We start from the raw sequence: 21,437 nt of genomic DNA on the forward strand, positions 1-21,437 counted from the left end.
TAATATTAATGTTAATTAATAAAGGATATTGGTCTATAATTTTCTTATAGTGTCTTTGACTTTTATACCAAGATAATGCAGGTCTCATAAAATGAGTTAGAAAGTGTTCCCTTCTTTTCATTGTTTTGGAAAAGTGTGAGAAGGATTGGTGTTAGTTCTCTAAATATTTGGTAGAATTCATCAGTGAAGTCATCAGAACCAGGGCTTTCTTTGTGGAAAGATTTTTGATTACTTGTTTAATCCCTATTAGATATAAGTATATTCAGATTTTTTTATTTTTTTATAATTAAGTCTTAAGATACATATATTTTTAGAAATTTGTCGATCCCATTTAGGTTATGTAATTTATTGGGTACACTTCTTCCTAGTTCTCTTGTATAATCCTTTTTCCCCCAGTGGAGTTGTTAATAATCTCCTCTTTTTATTATGATTTTGAACTCAAGAGGATTTTTTTTTGTATTTAATCATGATCAAAACCATGACATTGTCATAAAAAAGAACATACAAATTTATACTTCTGCCAATTCTCTACAAAATGTTCCCTTCATTTCCTCTTTGCCAATGATAAATACAATAATATTTTATTTTTTTTCTAATCAATAAAATTACATTATTGGAGAAACTAAATATCATTTCACCTATTTATTGGGCATTTTCATTTTTCTATGAATAACCTGTTTATATAATTTTTCACATTGTTTTGCCTTTTAACATTAATTTGTAGCATTTCTTTATATACAATGGGTTTTCTGTATTTTCTTCTTAAAGCAAATATTTTCTACCCATCTGCAAAATGCTTTTTATTTCATTGTGCTTTTGCTTAATTGTTTTGAGACATTTTCTAGCCATCATACTCATGTATTACTTGAGTAATAAATGAACACTACAAAAATTCTCTGCTCCCTCATGTATTTTCATTTACTTTCATTTCATAATTTGCAAAACTTTTGAGGAATAAAAGATTTTGCAACATAGCAATAAAAGCAACTGAAGAATCTATGTTAGGTACTTTTTGTCCTTTTTGTCCAATCTTAGCCACTTTTTCAGACTGGGTTCCAGGTTTGTAGCAAGTATCTTTTGTTTCCTTGGCTTCTCAGAGCCCATATCCCCAAACTTACACAACTCACAAAGGAATTTCAAAATATTTTCCCCAAACAAAAACAAAGTGATCATAAAAGAAATTCAGGTTCTAGTTATTAGGATTGCACAATCTCTAGACTAGACTTCTCCTAAATGCCCTTCTCATACTTGGGAATTAATCTTGCATACCATCTCTGAAATATATTTTTTCATAAATGACCATTATTATCCCATAGACTCTTGTTTGAGGACTTATGGTGGTGAAATTAACTGTCAAATAAAACTTTTTCCTCAATAAGTATCTTATTCCAGTGATTTTGAACTTTTACTAAACTTCAGTCCCCATCATTTGTAAATTCTCATTATACCATCCCATTATTTTTCCAGTCTTTTTTTATTCAGCATCAACTTCTGCAGAAATCCTTCCTCAAATACTCTAGCCCACTTGACCAATCTCACTCTGCACTATCTTTTTTGGGGGGTCACATAGTTCAATACTTCATTTGCTATTGTTTTCTAATTTAATAATCAACAAATATAAAATTTTGCTTTCCTAAAGTAGTTTTTAGTCTTCTCATATTATCCACCCTTTTTTAACCCTTAATCTTCTAAGAAATATAAAGCTAATGATATATTTTCATTTCACATATTTAGATTACAAACAATAAAGGATACCTGTAGAACAAAGTCCAAAATTTTAGATAGTAATGTATTCCTTTAAACACTTGTCTACTTTAAGTAAATTATAAAATCAAAAGCATAACCAATTTTTTCCTTTTAAACACCCACACACGTACGCACTTTACTTGACATTTGGCATCCTATTTGACCAGATCACATTATAAGTTTATTCTTAGCCATTCTCCAAGTTTATAACAGATGGGGTATGAATTTTTGGCCCATGCAATTTTATCTTATAAAATGTATATAAATAACATATTTTCTACAGCTGATTCAAGAATGAAATATAATCCAATAGAGCGGTATAAGCTGTTTCAAATGTCAGAACTTTGAATGAATGACATTGCATAAGATTTTAATGCCATATAAAGAGGGGACAAGCTTTCAAACTTTCAAAAACACCCAGTTTCTTATATGAGAAACTAACCCTTGGTGACAGCAATCACCTGAAGTGACCAATCTCTGACTTCTTCCTCTAGTGAAAGGTGATTAAGAGGGTGATAGCAAACTAACACTGTGAACATCTGGAATTCGACAATAGACTGAGCCAGATGTGATCATGTTTCAGTTCTGAAGGTGGAATAGAAATATTACAGGTCATACTAACATAGAGGTTACTTCTGACTCCTAGTCATAGCAGCACTTTGCATTTTTGACCACATATTCTCACTGAAGTTATCATAACATACAGTCAACATAACATGGGGGTATAAAGAATTTTTTCCCCTCGCCTTGCCTTTTTTTAATTTCAGTTCAGTCAGCATTCAGATCATTGTAGCAAAATAGAAGATAGAGAATTATATGTTTTTTTCCACTGATATAGATATATATAGTAATAAAAATATACATATGCCATATTTTATCATGTACTTTGACATGTTTCATTTCCAAATTTCCTAAAACTCCTTACCCAATTAAAATCCACACAAATGAAAATAAATAAATAAATAAATAAAATAATGTTCACACAAATGAATATTCACAAAATAATTTTGAAATGTGAAAAGTTTTGGAGCATCTGGGTGGCATAGTCAGTTAGGCTTCCAACTCTCAGTTGTGCTCTTAGAGTCATAAGATTCAGCCTGCCTGGGGTTCCCCACCTAGCATGGAGTCTGCTTAAGGGTTTCTCCCTCTCCTTCTGTCCCTCCTCCCCATATCACTTGTGCTCTCTCTCTCAAATAAACAAATCTTAAATAAAATAAAATAGAATAAAATGTGAAAAGTTTTATCACACAATGGGTTAGTTTACATTAATTCAAAGAAACCTATTTGTGTTGTTTTGTAACAGCTCCATAAAAAAAGGAAGTTCCAAGCCCATGCTCATTTATCATATTTTGAAATGTAAAATACTTCTACCATTCAGTTAAAATAATCTTCTTCCTTGAGGAAATATCAATAATGCAAAAAAAGAAACAAGTTATGATAAAAAATAGTGTGTATCTGCTAAAGAATTAAATGAGGTGAAATCAATGAAAATAGATAAATAAAAACAAACAATGCTATAGTACCATGATTTGTTTTCTATGGTCTTTGATAATTCCCTATCACCATGTATTCCATAGTGATGAATGTTTCAGGAGGAACCCTGTGTGACAGAATTTATCTTTGTCGACCTCTGAGCTGGAAGGTTTTCTTATTAATTCTAATAGTCATACTATTCAGAATTTTCATTTCTTTTTTTTTATTTATTTTATATCAGTATCTGTAAGTTGGGTTTTCTAAAAACTATGTAGCCACATTTTCTAAAGTTTAAAATCATTGGGAGAAGTTATTGTTATTTATGTTCTTATTAAGAGTTTAATGCCTTCTTGACCTTTTGTAACATCCCCTTTAATTCAAGGATATTGTAGGTGTGTGTTGTCAGGTGTTCAAGTGTGTGAGTGTATGTATTGTGCTATTTATCTTATGTGCATGTATAATATTTTCATGTGTATTTCACATATTTTATATATTTCGTATATATTATACTTTCCAAAGTTATAATTTTTATCTTTTCCTATCCTATAACATTTTTTTCTTCATTTACTCTCTTACCATTAATATTTATTAATTACATTAACTGAAATGGAGAAGTCTTGGGACTTGTTGGGAGAAGCCAGTGGAGTGAGAGAAGTCCAGGAGCTGATTTTATAACATCTTAACTTTGACATGTCTATTATGCATCTAAGTAGAGATCAATATAAGTCAGAGTTTAGAGGCATCATCTAAACTAGGAATATACATTTTGCCCTTGTCAGTCTATAACAGTGATCATTTAAAGCCATGAAGCTAAGTAAGATCAGGAGCAGGAGTTCAGATAGAAAAGAGAAGAAGTGAAACAACTGAGCACTGAGACACTGATCAAAGGCCAAGGGGATGAGAAGGATCAAACAAAGAACACTGAGAAGGAGCAGCAAATGAAGTGGGTATAGAGCTAGAATATAGTATGTCCCATGTGGAAAAAAAAATTCAAGAAGGGATAATCAACTGAATCAAAACCTCCTGTTGTTATGTTAAGTTGAATGAGCACTTTCAATGTTGGGTGAAAGCCTGATTAGAATGGGTTCATAGAATGACATATATTACAAGATGAATAGCCTGTTGAAGACCTTTGCTGCAAAAGAGAGAAATGGGGGTATGAGCCAGAGAAGAAAGTAGAACTAAGAGAGGTTTTTCTTGAATTAATGAAGACAAACATTTTATTTATTTATTTTTATTTTTTAAAAGATTTTACTTATTTATTCATGAGAGACACATGCACACAGACACAGGCAGAGGGAGAAGCAGGCCCCATGCAGGGAGCCTGATGTGGGACTCCATCCCGGGTCTCCAGGATCACGCCCTGGGCTGAAGGCAGTGCTAAACCGCTTAGTCACCTGGGCTGCCCCAAACATTTTATTTTGATGAAAAAGATTCAGTAGAGGAATTTAGCCAACATTCAGGAAGAGAGTGAAAATTGCTGCAACAATGACACCACAAGGTGAGAGGGATGAGTCACAGAGTGAAGTCCTACGATTTGGATGCAGATGTTCACAAGTTGTGGATGTGAGATGAGGACTTGTGAACTTTGTCTTGACTTGTTTCTATTAATCAGTGAAATAGAAAACAACGTGATCAGCTGAGATCAAGGATAAAGGGGGAAGCTTGAAAGGTTTGATGAGTGAGGGCAAGGTACAAAATAGTCAAAGACTGAGCATGTGGTTTGACCAGGAAAATGAGAATGAATGTTAGGCACCATTGATACTCCCACCTGAATTTAATTATTATGACCTTACAGTGAGAGAAGTTAAAATTATTTTTATTTCTCTTTAAAAATGCTAAGCTGCATTGGTGAAGGCACAAAGTAGATCACATTTTGAGTTTAATCAGGCCTTTTATTTTGCATAATAATATTTTTAACTGAAAAAGGAAGAGTTTAAATGTACAAATATGATATAATCAAAGTAATCAAAGAGTATAAATATGATATAATCAAAATAACCATGGCATTTAAGGCCAGTAAAAAGGAATAAATATATGAAGTGGGCAAGAGGTTCAATGTTCCCTGTAAAATGAAGAGTCAGTATTAAAGACACTGAACTGGAAAGGCCAGAGATGGTGATCTGAGGATGGGATGATGGAAATGGTGGCTATGAAGTGGATACACTTACTGGTAATGATAAGGTCTAGGTATGACTTTGTGAGTGATTGGCTCAAAGAGTATAGAAATTGATATCATTGGAAGAGTTGAGGCTGATAACTGAAAGAGGAAGGGCATTGGAAAGAATTTGGCTCAGGATTTTGAAATCACTGGTAATCATAGAGGAACAGTTTGGAGAGAGTTATTGTGAATCAGAAGCTAAGGTATTTAAGAAATTAGAGGAAGAGATGAGCAGGTCAGTTGATAACCACAGTAAGAAGTGTTGATGCAGTCGTCTGATGAGAAGAGATCCTATACTAATAGATTTTAAGAAAAAGCAAAGGAAAATAGTCTGAAAATGGCAATGAAAAGGAAGGGGTATGTGGTAGAAAACAGAAACCATTCAATAAAGCTACAGGGGAAGCTGTAGTGCCTTTAGGAAAGCTCCAGGTTATAGTTACAGCCAGTAGAGGAAGAGAGCATGCAGATGGAAGATCAGGGATCTTGGAGACATTGCTGATGAACAACAGCAGGCTCCTAAAGACCCTAGTGGAAGGATTCAGGAATAGAAGACTGAGAGTCAGGGTTCAGAAGGAGGATATATGGAGTATTATGAAGGAAGCCTTGGGAGACAAGGGCTTCTCATGGTTAAGATGTGGAAATAGTACTAGTTTATTCAGTTAGTCCTCAATTTATGGAAATTCCTTTCTTCTCAATTAGTCATTTGAGGATAGATTTCCAGGTAAGGGCCTACATTATAAGAATCCCATGTGACCTATTAAGGGTGAAGGCTAGCCTTTTAGTTTGCAGTTGGTGCTAGTCAACCTAGAAACATAACATGTATATAATATATACATAACACCTAAATATTTGGAATACAGCTCCTAAAGTGCCATTGTATGGGCAAGTAATATAGTAAAATTTATTAACATCAGCTATATAAGTAATAAATAATATATTCCCTTTTCTTTCTTTAATTCGTTTTCTGTGAGATTTTGATATATGTGACGGGGAGAGAGATTGACGGTTTGTAAATCAGTATGGATATATTACTTATAGGATTATTTGGGCTTTCCAAAAATATTTTTCATGTAGACACAGCCTGATGTTTTTTGATAATAGAAAAACTTAAGAGAAACACTTTAATGGTTTGAGCTACTACTTGGAATTTGTAGCCAATGACAGCTGAAATGGATTTTTGCCCCTAATACATCACTCCCTGGTTTGCAGAACTGAACTTCGTTTAAATTGTGGCATTTTAAACCCGGGAGGATATTAACTGGTGAATAGTTCACTACAGGTATTTTTCTCATATTTTTCTCATTTCTTGTGAGTGCCTGGTGTGAATATAATTTTTCTATATTTATACATTTTAGCAGAGACTTTTCTAGAAAGTCTATCACCAAATATGCCTCAAAGAATATGAGAAAGGGAGTATTTTACTTATTTTTTTTCCAAAAAAGTATTTTGTAAGCATTTACTTTGGAAGAATGTTATTATAGGCACTGACAGGCCTTTCCATCTGTATTTATTTTCCCTGAATTTTAGGATTGAAATTCACCAAAGATGTTGGCTGCAGACCATGAAACAGTCAATCATTCATCAATGAGGAATAAGTATTCATATTGGTGATATAAGCAGTAAACATGATAGAATCCCAAAGCTGGAATAAGTTTAGTATTTTCTGAAAAAGTTCAGAAAAAACTAAACTGGGACTAGGCAGGAATCAGCTAGAAAGATAATAAAGGATCATTCAGGATCATGGGTTCCAACAAAACTGTTATTTCTAAAGAAGCCTTCATTAAATCCTCGTTGCAAACCAAACAGTAATATATTCCTATAGTATTTTATATATAACTGAATTGTGACAGTGAGTATATTGATATTTCATCATTTTTGTGTATCTGAAATATCTACAAATTGTGAGACACTCCAGGATGAAGATTATGCCTTATAAAAGTTATATTCCAATATTTTAAAAATATTGATCAACTTAAACATTTTTATTTTGTCTATTTTTAACTGGTGATATTCACATGTACAATATTTAAAAGTTATAGTTTCTTTATATCTTAGTGCATCACGTTATCAAACTTTTGGCTCTTTACTAATCCAATAAGTGAAAATATTCTATTTTTGTTGATATTTTCCTTTCTCATATTTTGAGTACAGTTGAATATTTATCTTGTATGCTTAAGAGACATTTATATTGACGGGCACTGAGGAGGTCACTTGATGGGATGAGCACTGGGTGTTATACTATATGTAGGCAAATTGAACTTCAATTAAAAAAGGGGAAAAAAGAGACATTTATATTGACTATTTTCTGCAGTGTCTGATCTTATCTTTTGGTTTTTTTTCTCTTGAGGCATTTTTAATTTAATGATAAGCAGAAATTCTTTATATGATAGGATAAATTGGCCATTTGTATCTGATAGGAGTCACTAGTATTTTTCTCTGGTTTTTGTTTGTCTTTGACTTTACTTTTGTTTATTTTGCCATGTACATAATACTTCGCTGTGTCAGTTTTCTTTTAATTTTCTAATGTGTTTTCTTTAAACTAGGATGCAATTTCTGCCTTTGGTTTTATAAAAGAAATCTCCCATAATTTCTTCTCATTTCTTTGATCACTTATAATATACTGAACTCCCATTGTGTTTATGTATTTATGGATCTTTTGCCAATTATGATTATACTTCAAATCCAGTCATCTTTGTGTATTTTGTGAAACAAGAGCTGAACCCTGTAAGGATTTCTCCTCTCCTCTAGTTGGCCTAATGTTAGGCTCTGTCCATAGAGAACCTAGAGTGATACTATGGCAAGAGGAAGAGACTTCTCATCTTGCTTCTGGTGTGCTGTTTGGTTTTTGTTTGGTTTTGGGTTTTTTTTTTTTTTTTTTTTTTTTGGTGCCGATATAAGAGGATCAGGAGCATGAAGCCACAGCAGAAGGTTAAGGTGTACACCTTCCCACAATTTTTTCAGCCACCCAGCAGGCCACTCCTATAATCAGCTTCAGCCCCACTGTACCATGCAATGAGCTTCTCAGCTCTTCAGTGGAGAATTTCCTGGTGCTGCCCTACCCACATCCTCTAGTAAGTTTTCTGGTCAGGTGGTAAAGTGTATCAAATGAACCCAGTCTGTCTGCACCCATTGGCAAGTTTCTCACAAGTCTGCTACTTCAGACTAGGTTTATCCTTTGATTCTCACAAGTCGGTAGCAGCCAAGGAATCTTCAGTATTATCTGAATCCCACTCTTGGGGTGGGAGTGTGAGATCTTCTCTAAGTTCTTGGTTCCTTTCTTGTTCACCTTCCCTCTGTCCTGAAGGTAGTATGTTTTGCTTATGTGTTTGCTTTGCATTACCTATTTCTGAATCCCTTACTGTCCTCTCTTACTCCTTCTAGTCATTAACCACTTTTCACTAGTTGACTCTCCTTCAGCAAAAGTTCTCTTCCCAAATGACTGCTGTGGTTTCTTTCCAGCTGAATCTCAACTAATATACTCCTCTCACTGAATTTTTACTCCCTGTTCATCTAGTTTATCCATGTGCTGGTGTGTCTTTTTTCTCAGAAATTTGCTGGCTAATTTTGCTTTTTTATTTATTTTCTAGTTTAAAATCAGCTGACAGTTTTATTGGGGTTACATTACATTTGTTGATCATCAACAACAGAATTTAGATAAAATTATACAGGAAAAAAGTTTACCTCCTCCTTTATTCACATCTTCCTTTTTATCTATATGAAGTTCTCTTCAAACAGATTTGGCAAATGCTTTGGTGTTTCTACACATTTTAGCTTTCTTTCTGCTATTACAAATGAAGGCATTCCATCATTAAGACTTAATTTTTTTCTCTTTCAAGTTTTTATTTAAATTCCAGTTAGTTAATATACAGTGCAATATTAGTTTCAGGCGTAACAATTAAAACTTTAAACTTTACATATATTTTTCATGAACTTTAATATTACTTCTCTAACCAAGCACTTCAATCTTCTGCCTAGAATATTTTTCACTGTAGCACACATATATTTCATTTATTTTGTTAAGCACCAATCCTCTTTTTAGGTTGTCTATGATCCCTAGTTTATATTATATTAATTTATATTGCTCTGTATTTACATTAATCTTCAGCCCACTGAAATCTGTAAATTTATTCATCTCAATGCAAAGTGCTTTCATGAGTTTTAACATCTAACTTCTAACTGCAAAGTTTTTCAATGTTTATGCTTCTAAGGCTAACTTTCCTTTTGATTACTTAAAATTGACAATATTGCCTTTTCTCTTAAAAATTTACTTTCCTATTGATGTTACCAACACTCAAAATTCTTTTTTTCTTATTCTGTCATAATGTATACTCTTTCTCATTAGCTTCTTCTGATTTTTCTTCCTTTGTTCATTTACTTATTATTTCTGTTTCTCAGAGTTCTCCATGATCTTTAAGTAATTCTTGGAATCTTCTTACATGCTTCCTGGTTGATTTTATTAACTCAGTTGCCTCAAATAATCCCCGGTAGAATTCAATGACGTCCTTATGTATTCACGTAATATCTCATATTTACAAATACTCATGATGCCAGGCAGATAAACCACCGTGCTATGTGGCTTACCTATATTATGTCACTTGAGTCTTATAAAATACGTATAAATTAGGTGTTATGATTTCCATCTCTGTTTGTTAAAGGAGGAAACTGAACTATATACTGTTTGTTAGAGGTGAAGTTGCAATTCAAATACGGATATGTGGCTTCAGAATCTGACCATATAACTACTTTCCTGTATTCCTTCCTACTGTTCTCCTGAGTTCTGGGAACCTTTAAAAGTAAATATTTAAGCTCATCAAACTCTGCAGAGTCAAAATGGAACACATGAATGGAATTCTTATTTCACAATTTTTCTACTCCTTATGTATCTTTCATTGCGGTTAACAACATTACTGCTGCCCCCACCCGAACTGAAAATTATGGCTCCCCATGACTCCTTTCACATCCATCTCCATAATTTATATAATGTCTCTTGCCCCAGATCTTCTCTGCCATTTACCTCCACTGTTGCTACTAACATTTAGACCCCATTTAAAATTCACCAGGATTAAAATAAAATAAAATTCACCAGGACTATTTGTTGTCCTTCTTAATGTTTTCCTTATCTATATGTATTTTTTCTCATTTCCAGTCTATTAGCCAAATAATGTGCAAGTACTGTTCTATCCTTCTCCTCTTATAGATTTCCCTACCCTACCCAAATACTGGAATAGCTCAGATTAAAATCTAAGTTCTTTTAATAACAACCACACCTTTTTAAAAAGTCCCTTAAGATGAAATTCACCTCCACTCACTCTTTTCTATAAACATCATCGAATTGAGAGTTAACCTCAAACATGCTCCAGGTGGCCATACACTCTTGTCCTCGAGCAGATTGTTCCTTTTGCTTAGAATGACTTTCTCTTTCTTTCATGTCCGTAATTCCAAATATTATTTTTTTCTACAAATCTAGTTGAATCCTTGAATCTACACATATATGATAAAAATAATAATTTCTTTCAAAGTTTATGCCAATACAATCTTGTTAGACCCAAAATTTTTATATGAAGATAGTCTGTTATATTAATTGTAAGAAAAGGAAATCTTTGTATTTTATAAAGTTTTGGAATTGTAAAACAGACACCAAAAATTGTATATCACTGTCCATGAAAAAAAAAAGCTCTAATTTTTATTGTTTTCTTCTGTTTATTTTTTGTTTAAATTGATCTTTATCTCCTAGTTTTATATGACAAAAAGCTTGAGTTCTTGATTTTAGAATTTTTATTTTCTAATGTATGCATTCGATGCTATAAATTTCCATGGAAACAATGTTTCCACTTTATTCCATCAATTTGTACAAGTTATATTTCATCTTCATTTAATTCAAAATATGTATTAATTTGTTGATATTTCTTCATCGACAAATGTGTTATTTAAAAGCATTTCATTTAATTTCTAAACATTTGAGAATTTTCCAGCTATGTTTCTGTTTTTGATTTCTTCTTTTTTTCTGCTTTTGATTTCTAATTTAATTGCATTTTGGTCTGTAAGCAGAATTCATATGATTTCTATTATTTTTAAATTTCTTAATCTAATTATATCATCACAAGTTTTGGTGAACGTTCCATGTTAAGCTTGAGGAAAAATACATATTCTGCTGTTGTGTGTCCTTTATAAAGTCAATGGATTAAGTTGATTATTATGCTCTTCATGTCATCCCCATGAAACCTGCACTTCCCACTCCCTTGTCCCCTTTTTGCCCAGTTCCCCACCCAGCTTCCCTCTGGACAGCACCAGTTTGTTCTCTGTATTTATGGGTCATTCCTGAATTTGTTGTTGTTGTTGTTCATTCCTTTTTTTTTTTTTTAGATTCCATATATGAGTGAAATTATATGGTATTTCTCCTTAACTGACTTATTTTACTTAGCATAACACCCTCTGGATCCATCCATGCTATTGCAAATGACAAGATCTCATTCTTTTTATGGCTGAATAATATTCCATTGTGTATGTATACACACAATATGTACATATTCTTTATCCATCCATCAATGGGCACTTAGAATATACAATGGGGAAAAATAAGTCTCTCCAACAAATGGTGCAGGGAAAACTGAACAGCTATATAAAAAGGAATGTAATTGAACCACTGTCTTACAACATATACAAAAATAAACTTAAAATGGATTAAAGATCTAAATTTAAAACTCAAAACCATAAAAATCCTAGAATATATAGGCTGTAATCTCTTTGACATTGGTCTTGGCAACACTTTTCTAGATATGTCTCCTCAGGCAAGGGAAACAAAGGCAAAAATAAAGTATTGGGGCTATACCAAAATAAAAGTCTTTTATACAGTGAAAGAAACCATCAACGAAACAAAAAGGCAACCTAGAGAATGGAAGAAGTTATTTGCAAATGATGTATCCAATAAGGTGTTGTTATCCAAAATATACAGAGAGAACTTATACACCAAAAAAAAAGTCCAAATAATTCAATTAAAAGTGAGCAGAGCACCAAAACAGATATTTTTCCAAAGAAAACATACAAATGACTAAAACATACAAATGACTAACAGATACATGAAAAGATGCTCAATATCACTAATCATCAGGGAAATGCAAATAAAAACCACAGTATCACCTTATACTTGTCAGAATGGCTAGAATCAAAAAAAAAAAAAAGAATGAAATAACAGGTATTGGCAAAGATGTGGAGAAAAGGGAACCTCCATGCACTGTTGGTGGGAATGTAGATTGGTACAACCACTGTGGAAGACAGTATGGAGGTTCCTCAAAAAATTAAAAATAGAACTACCATATGATGTAGTAATTTGAGTATTTACCCAAAGAAAATGAAAATTCATTCAGAAAGGTATACGCACTGTGTTTATTGCAGAATTACTTTCATAGCCAAGGTATGGGAGCAATCCATTCCTTTATTTCCAATCTAGTTGAACCTTTTTATTTAAAGTACATCTCTCATAAGTAATTTTGTCTTATTTTTTTCTTTGGTACTCTGACACCCTGTCTCTTAATTAATGTATTTTGACCATTAACATTGAAATGATTATTGAAATAGTTGGATTAGTATCCACTGTTTATAACTGTTTCCACTTTTGCATTTGTTTTTTGTTTCTTGGTTATAATTTTTACCTTTTTTCTAGTTTCAATTGAGCATTTGTATGAGTCCATTTTCTCTCTACTCAGTTTGCCAATTATATCTTTCTTTAGTTTTTTGAGTGGGCCCCAGAGTTTGTACTATGCATTTGTAACTAATCCAAGTCCCCCTTCAAATAATGTTATACTGCTTCATAGTATGCAGGTAACTTATAACATAGTATTCCCATTCCCTGTCTATTCTTCATAATATTACTTGCCTTTATTTTTACTTATTCATTCATATACTGTAATCACCTAATTTATTGTTGTTGTTATCACTTTGAGTAAATAGTTATCTATTAAATCAAATGGGGATAAGAAAACATAAATATTTCATTTTACCTTCATTTATTCCTGCTCTGGCGCTCTTCTTATGTAGATCAGAGTTACTACATTTTCCGTCCTCTCTGAAGAATATCTTTTAATATTTCTTTCAAGGCAGTTTTACTGGCAGCAATTTCACTCAGTTTTGTTTGTCTAAGAAAGTCTTCTCTCTACTTCACTTTTGAAGGATAATTTAACTGGATACAAAAAAAATTAGTTGGAGTTTTGACAGGTTAAAACTCAACAAATGATGTTGGAAAAATTGGACATACACACAGAAAAAATCAATATAAAGATCTTACACTTACAAAAAAAATCCTACACGTGACATAGAAATTCCTTGAAAAAGGACCCTGACCTAAATGTAAAATGCAAAACTACACAACTTCTAGAAGATAATATAGAAAATCAAGGTAATCTTGAGTTTCATGATGACTTTTGAAATATAAATAATGTAAAATCCATGAAAGAAAAACTAGCTAATTGAGCTTTATCAAAATGAATAAATTCTGCTCTGTAAAAGACTATGTTAAGACAATGAAAAGACAAGTCATAGAATGGAAGAAAATATTTGAGAAATATTTTTATCAAGTATCTGATAAAACACTTGGATTCAAAATATACAAAGAAAATTTACTTGAGTGCTTGGGTGGCTCAGTTAGTTAAGCATCTGCCTTTGTTCAGGTCATGATCTCAGGATCCTGGAATCAAGCCCTACATCAGACATCCTGCTTGGCATAGCAAACTATAGATTCAGTGCAGTCCTTGTCAAAATCCCAAGAGTATTTTTTTCAGAAATAGAAAAATTAGTCTTAAAATTTATAGAGTCTCAAGGGATGTTGAATAACTAACACAAAAAAAGAAGAACAAACTTGGAGATTCCACACTTCCTGATTTCAAAATATATTACCAAGCTACACAGTAATCAAAATCAGCATGCTGGCATAAAGACAAATAGATAAATGGACTAGACTAGAGTTTCTGGAAATAAATCCTAGCATATATGGTCAAATTTACTACTCAAGTGTCTACAAGAGTAGTAAATGAGTAAATGGGGAAAGCATAGTCTCTTTAACAAATGATATTTGGTGGGATCCCTGGGTGGCGCAGCGGTTTGGCGCGGGCCTTTGGCCCAGGGCGCCATCCTGGAGACCCCGGATCGAATCCCACGTCGGGCTCCCGGTGCATGGAGCCTGCTTCTCCCTCTGCCTATGTCTCTGCCTCTTTCTCTCTCTGTGACTATCATAAACAAATAAAAATTTTAAAAAAATAAAAAAAAATCCTTTGATGTTTAAAAAAAAAACAAAAACAAAAAAACAAATGGTATTTGGAAAGTGGGGTTTCCACATGCAAAATAATGTAGTTGGGCCCTTGTCTTACACCATATACAAAAGTTAACTCAAAATGGATTAATGACCTAAATGTAAGACCTAAAACTACAAAATTCCTAGAAGAAAATATAGGGGAAAAGCTTCATGACATTGGATTTGGAAATGATTTTTGGATATGATACCAAATGCAGTCAATGAAAGCAAAATTAGACAAATGTGAAAAGAAATGGTATATATTTGAAAATATAATACATATTATGCATTTGTAAACATGGTAGTATGTTTCTTTAGATACCTCTCTAACCATTTATATACATATGCATGTATATATGTTTGCAAAATTATTTGGTCACTGAAATATGTTTATGACATATTGTGTTCCCAGCTATTTTACCATTTATCCTATAGTCACTAGTCATATCATTAGCTAATGAAAAATTATGTCTTATGATAGCACAGTCATTATTTTTAAAACTCCATAATATATTTTGAAGACATTTAAGCTCTTGCTTTATTTTTGTGGCATGACTTGTTCTTCAAACTATATATTATTTCCCCTGTATTTGAGAATTCTTTTTACTTACTAATGAGAGAGAAGAAAAATGAAAGTATATACTGAAACTATGATAACAAACCATTCAGCCTTTTGACCATGAATATTTTAGAAAAGTGTCATCAATTTACTGAAGCAAACATATATTCTACATTCTTTATGTATTTATGTAATGATAAAGAAAAATAATCCTTGAAAATAGAACAAGTGCTTCTTAGAAAATTAAATGTTGAATTCATTTTGGACATTAGTTCAAATTTTTTTAGTTACATTTAATGAATCTCTTCGATTCTTTAATTATGTTTTAATAATCATTTGTAACCATTTCACATCTTCTTCATTGACTGTGACAAGGTTAACTAGGAGTTATTATTGTGACTTGGTTAATTAAATTTTTTAAGAGATTTCAACATTTTTCACTGAAATCCTTACTTGCAGTCATAAAAGTTGACTTTGGATTAACGTTTTACATAAGTAAGATATTTTCATAATTTTTAAGATAGTAATGTTATGAAAAACTTCTTAGCGTGTCATTTCCAACCTGAAAATATATTCATCTACGATTGAATATCAAATGGAATCTACATAACATTTTTATTTTTAAAATATTGGAAGTTTCATTAAAGTCTCTATTTCCAAATAAGAAGCTATTTTATAATAAAAACTACAAATTTATTAAAAACAACAAGAGAAAAAAAACAAAAAAAACCCAAAAATACCAAGGGAATGATATTTCTGTGTGTACCTCATTGTAGAAATGAATAAGTCAAGGAATAAGTCAAGGATTCTTATTTTATTTCTCTTTGCTAGTAATTAACCCTTTGTGTTCTGCAGATCCAGATTCTCAATGGTTAGAGTCAATTTATTTATTTCTAAAAGTCATGTAAATTGTATGCATAATATGCGGTCTCATTATGTAGTTTATATTGTGTGTACGGGTATGTATACGTGATAATATCAAGGATGGGAGAAAAACTCAACATAATCACTAGCTTGAGCCTAAGTTCTGTTCTAGGATTTAAAAATTGGGGGAAAACAGAAGTTTATTATATAAACAAGCCTGTACAACAGAATTCGTCAGCCTTACTGCTAATGACATTTGGGATGGTTCATTCTTTTTTGTGGGGTTTGTTCTTTGCATTGTTAGATGTTCAGCTAACTCTACCCACTAGAAAGTGATAGCACCCCTCTTCCATCTGTGGTAACCAATGTTTCCAGTTCCAAATGTCTCCTACTTCAAGGTAGGAAGATTGCTTGTCCAACATGCTCATATTTTTTGTGCTCATATTCACTCATCAGTTCAGTCTCCTTTAGACTTTTCTGGTAATAAAAACTGAAGAGGCTGGCAAAAATATTTTGTAGAATGCCAGAATGCAAATAGTACTGCTGTGAAACCCATGTAAAAAAAAAAACCCATGTAAAAACCCTGTCTGTCAATAGGTGGTGAATGGACAAAGAAGATGAGGTATATACACGATGGAATATTACTCAGCCACAAAAAAGAATGGAATCTTATCATTTTCAATAACATGTATGGATCTAGAGGTTATTATGGAAATAATGTATTATGGAAATTCTGTATTGTTTCAGAGAGCACAGTGAAGTTTTGAACCTGAGGACTTTGGAAATCAAATGAGTTTTAAAAATTAAAAACAAACAAACAAACAAAAAACTAAAATTAAAAGAAAAACAAACAAAAACATTTTATTACTAGTGGCCCCAGTAATAAAAGTGAAAGGCAACAAAAGCATATAATATCCCTTGAAGAAAGGTAAAGATGCCCAGGTAAAGTGACTCGTGCCTTGGCACTGGTGGCATTCCATTAGACATCACTGGAAGACATGTTTTTTGGCATTTTAACCCAAACCTCCCTACAGAGTATATAGCGTGAGAAAAGGAGAGAAGAGGTAATACTTACCTACAGAGTCTTTAGTATGGCAAATGCAATGCTCTTAACCACCACTCGAGTATAGGGTTTGCTAGAAAAGTCTAAAGGAGACAGAACTGAAGCATAAATAGACACTAAGCAACTTCTCAGCTTGCCTCAGTTTGTTTTGACACACAACCTCATCTTAGTCCTCTGAAAGGTGCACACCCTTCTTTATCTCTAGCTCCCTTCATCCTTTGTGCACTCCCATCCCTTTCCCAGCCAGCCCGGCTTCCAGCACATAAGCATCTGCAAGTGCAGAATGGCATCTCTCCAAAGAAATGAACATTTTGTTATTAAATCCCCAGTCATTGATTTAGTGGGTACTATTTATAACAAAAACTGTTTTATCAAAGTTTTATGGTAAACACTAGAATATCCTTAGTAAAATAACCTGAAAAGAGTTAAAACTAACAATCTATAACTGATCTGTTTATAAATCTGGGACATATTATGCTGCTTCTTATGGTGTAGCTGAAATAAATGGATAAGAAAATTAATTCTTTTCCAATTTCTGATTGGTAATTATTCGGGGCTTTTTTCTTCCACAAAGAAATATCTCAAATGAAATATGATACTATACTAAAACATATTATTGTAAAAGGAACATTCCAAATGGCCTTTCTAAAAATTTTAGTTTTCTGTATTACCTCAGACTTTAAAACAGGCTAGTGAAACTCAAGAAACTGTTAAGTAACAGCTTGAAAATTCACAGGAGAAAGATAAATTAAAATAATGAAAATACATTCGAATTGATCTCAAATTCTGAACTGAACTGGCACCTACATTGCCTCTAAAGTAGTTTCAGTTTGTCTAGTGAGGAAGCCAGAGTCTATTCTCTTAATCTATAGCTAAAGCAAGAATATAAAAATAATAAAACAATACAAAAGAACCTTTTGACAAGTCTCTCTTCTAATCTTTACTATGCTGATCTCAAAATAATAGTATTCACTCCAGTTTTAATTGTTAATTGCATATTAATTCTTCTCTATTAAAAACAAATAAGAAAAATAATTGAATCAGACTTTTTCCCAAAGGGAAAACTGCTTAAATTCTATCCTCATGTAAAACACATTATATTCAGAGTTTTAGTTTTGAAAGGGAATGAAGTCTTTTAATTTTATTTCCCAAACAATGCTGGAATGGATTCTACTATTTATTGGTCAAATATTTCTTAACCTGCACGAGAATAGATCTAGTAACAGAATTTTCATGTATTTTCAATAGAGCAAACTAATTGTTAGGGTGCTCTTTATTTAATGCTGTCTAACCCTTCCTTCCTGTCCTTTTAAAAAAGTTTTTTTTTAATGTTTAATTGAAGTGTAGTTGGCATTTAATATTCAATTAGTTTCAGGTGCACAGCATAGGGATTGAAAATTATACACATTGCAAAGTGCTCACCATGAAAAAGATATTACTATATTATTAACTATATTCCCTATGCTATACTTTCCATCCTTGTGATATGTTTATTTTATAAACAGAACTTTTACTTCTTAATTCCTTTACCTATTTTGTCCATTCTCTATTCCCCTTTGACACCCACCTGTCTGTCAATAGGTGGTGAATGGACAAAGAAGATGAGGTATATACACGATGGAATATTACTCAGCCACAAAAAAGAATGGAATCTTATCATTTTCAATAACATGTATGGATCTAGAGGTTATTATGCTAAGTGAAATAAGCCAGACCAGAGAAAAACAAACACCATATTAATTGACTTATATGTGACACCTATAAAAACAGCACAAAAGAACAATCTTCCTTCCTGACTTTATCATTCATTGGCTCGAGTTATAATCTCACAATCTCTAAAAGAACAAATGTGTGTGTGTGTGTTTGTGTGCATGTGTGTATTTATTAGACATTTTAAGGTAGAAGCCATGGTGTTTTATTTCCCCTTATTTACTTTTGTCTCCTTAAATATAAATATGCCTTAAACTTTACTTCCCTGTATAACACAATTTTTTTAAGATTTTTATTTATTTTTTATTTATCCATGATAGATATATATATAGAGAGAGAGGCAGAGGCACAGGCAGAGGGAGAAGCAGGCTCCATGCCAGGAGCCCAATGCAGGACTCAATCCCGGGACTCCAGGATCGTGCCCTGGGCCAAAGGCAGGCACTAAACCCCTGAGCCACACAGGGATCCCCGTATAATACAAATTTTTACATTTTTATCAACTTTCTCCATATGCCCCAGTGTTGTTCATCTCCATTTGAAATATGTAATACTAAAAATTAGTCAAATGGTACCACTCAACGACAGAAAATTACCTTAGGCAATCAAGTTTACATCTATGTTTAAGACTACATCTACAATTTTAAACACTATATCATAATATAGCCATATATGCTATTTTTGAAAACAAAACCCAAGTATTTCATCATGCTCATTATTTTCAGAAATGTCCTTCTGCATCTTTTCTTTTTCTCCTGTACTTATTCAATAGCTGTGTACTAAAATCCTAGTATGAATTATATATTATTCTAGAAAAGGATGAAATTTCACTGTCCTTTTCCTGTAGTTATGGTAAAGAGAGAAGATTAGAAAAGCAAACTATTGTAAAATAAGAAAAAATATTATAATTAAGGTAGCAAAGTTCAACAGTAGCATGAGAAGATGAGGCATCTGGTGTGTCCATAGTGGAGAGTATGCTAGAAAGGCCTGGAGACTCGGAGGCTTATTGCACACACCAGTTAAAAGCTGATGCAAGGCTGAGAGTGTGTAATGACAATGTCGATGAAGAGGAGAGCATAGAGGCATTATTAGTAGGTCGGAGAGAATTTGGTAGTCACTAATTTTTGTGGGGGATAAAGAAGAGATTTTCTACAAATCTCTCGCCAACATAGAAAAGAAAATGAAGAAGGGACAAGAGGGATGCTCAGGAAACATTTCAATACATGTTGCCATAGAGAGAAGTGAAAAGGGCTGTCTTCTGGGGTCTAAGAAGAAAGGTTCCATCAATGAATCCTAGGGAAACTGAGGAGTGGTGTGGCTTAGGATAGGGCCTGTTCTGTAAGTACCATCAGACTCTCCTTCCTATCTCTTCTCCACCTCTTCGGATGCCAGCTTTGTTTTTATTTTGGTTTGTTTAATTTTTGCTTTAGAATAACATTTCCCTGAGTCACTGAGCCGACTTACCCATTTGGGGATCAGCTTCTGCTACCAAAGTCTCAAGGAACCATTTTGCTTGACTTCACTTGAGTCACATGTTCACTCCTCCACCAAAGTAGCGAGTCACAGGAGAGCAAGGCACTCACTACCAATGATCCAACCTGGTTTGGCTGCTTAAATTTTGACCAATCTTTGTAACATATGAGATTGGGTTTACTTAAATAGATTTTAGGTTCCATTCCATTGTTTTCACTAGAATGGGGGTCTTATAGATCTCTGAAAAATGAGGAAAACTATTTCTCAAAAAAATGTTATGTGGTAGAAAGGCAAATGAATAGGTGTTCATGGCATAAACAAAACCCAGATGGGCATATGGAAAGTACCACTGAAAGCTTTCTTGGACAGAATAGATGCCTATGCTTGGTCCTAATGGTCAAGTCCTGGTTAAACAGGCAGTGGACTAAAGGGAATCAGTGAGTAGAATTCAGTTTAGAAAGAAAAATATAAAGTGATGTGTCTGATGTCCTGGGACTATAAAAAGTTCAGAAATTGTCAAAAGTAAGGTGGAATGTAATAAAAGCTGTGGCTGGAATTGAAAACGATTCATCTTATAAAAGATCTTCTTTCTACCTTAAAGATACTGATTTTACACTATAAGTAGTTGGCCTCAAAATGTTTTGATCATTCTGTTCCCCTCCATATGTAAAAATTTTCATGCACAAATCACCATTGTAAACATATGTATTATTTACAAGGAACTATATGTATTGTCCTAGTACTCTAGCATGTAATGCATTACAAAAATAAACAAATAGAAAATATAATGAAATAAAGATGAATTAGAAATTTCAAATAATTTTCACTTTAAATATTATTATTAATAAACTTTTTAAAAATCCATCTAATCATGAAAGGCACAATATATACTTAGGTAATATCTATCATTAACAATAAAGGATTTAAATCCATATTTCATTTAGTCTTTTTAATAATTTCATATTTTTCTGATCAAAATAATTTCACCATTTTTCTGATCTTACTGATCAGATTAGGCTGTTAAAGATTTCACATATTTTAGTGACATAAAAAGAGATTTGTCACAGAAAGGAAAATATCATTATGACAAATTTTTATTGCCTGGCAA

The sequence above is a fragment of the Canis lupus genome, chromosome 19 (assembly GCF_003254725.2).
Source record: "Canis lupus dingo isolate Sandy chromosome 19, ASM325472v2, whole genome shotgun sequence".
In the NCBI taxonomy this organism is placed as follows: domain Eukaryota; kingdom Metazoa; phylum Chordata; class Mammalia; order Carnivora; family Canidae; genus Canis; species Canis lupus.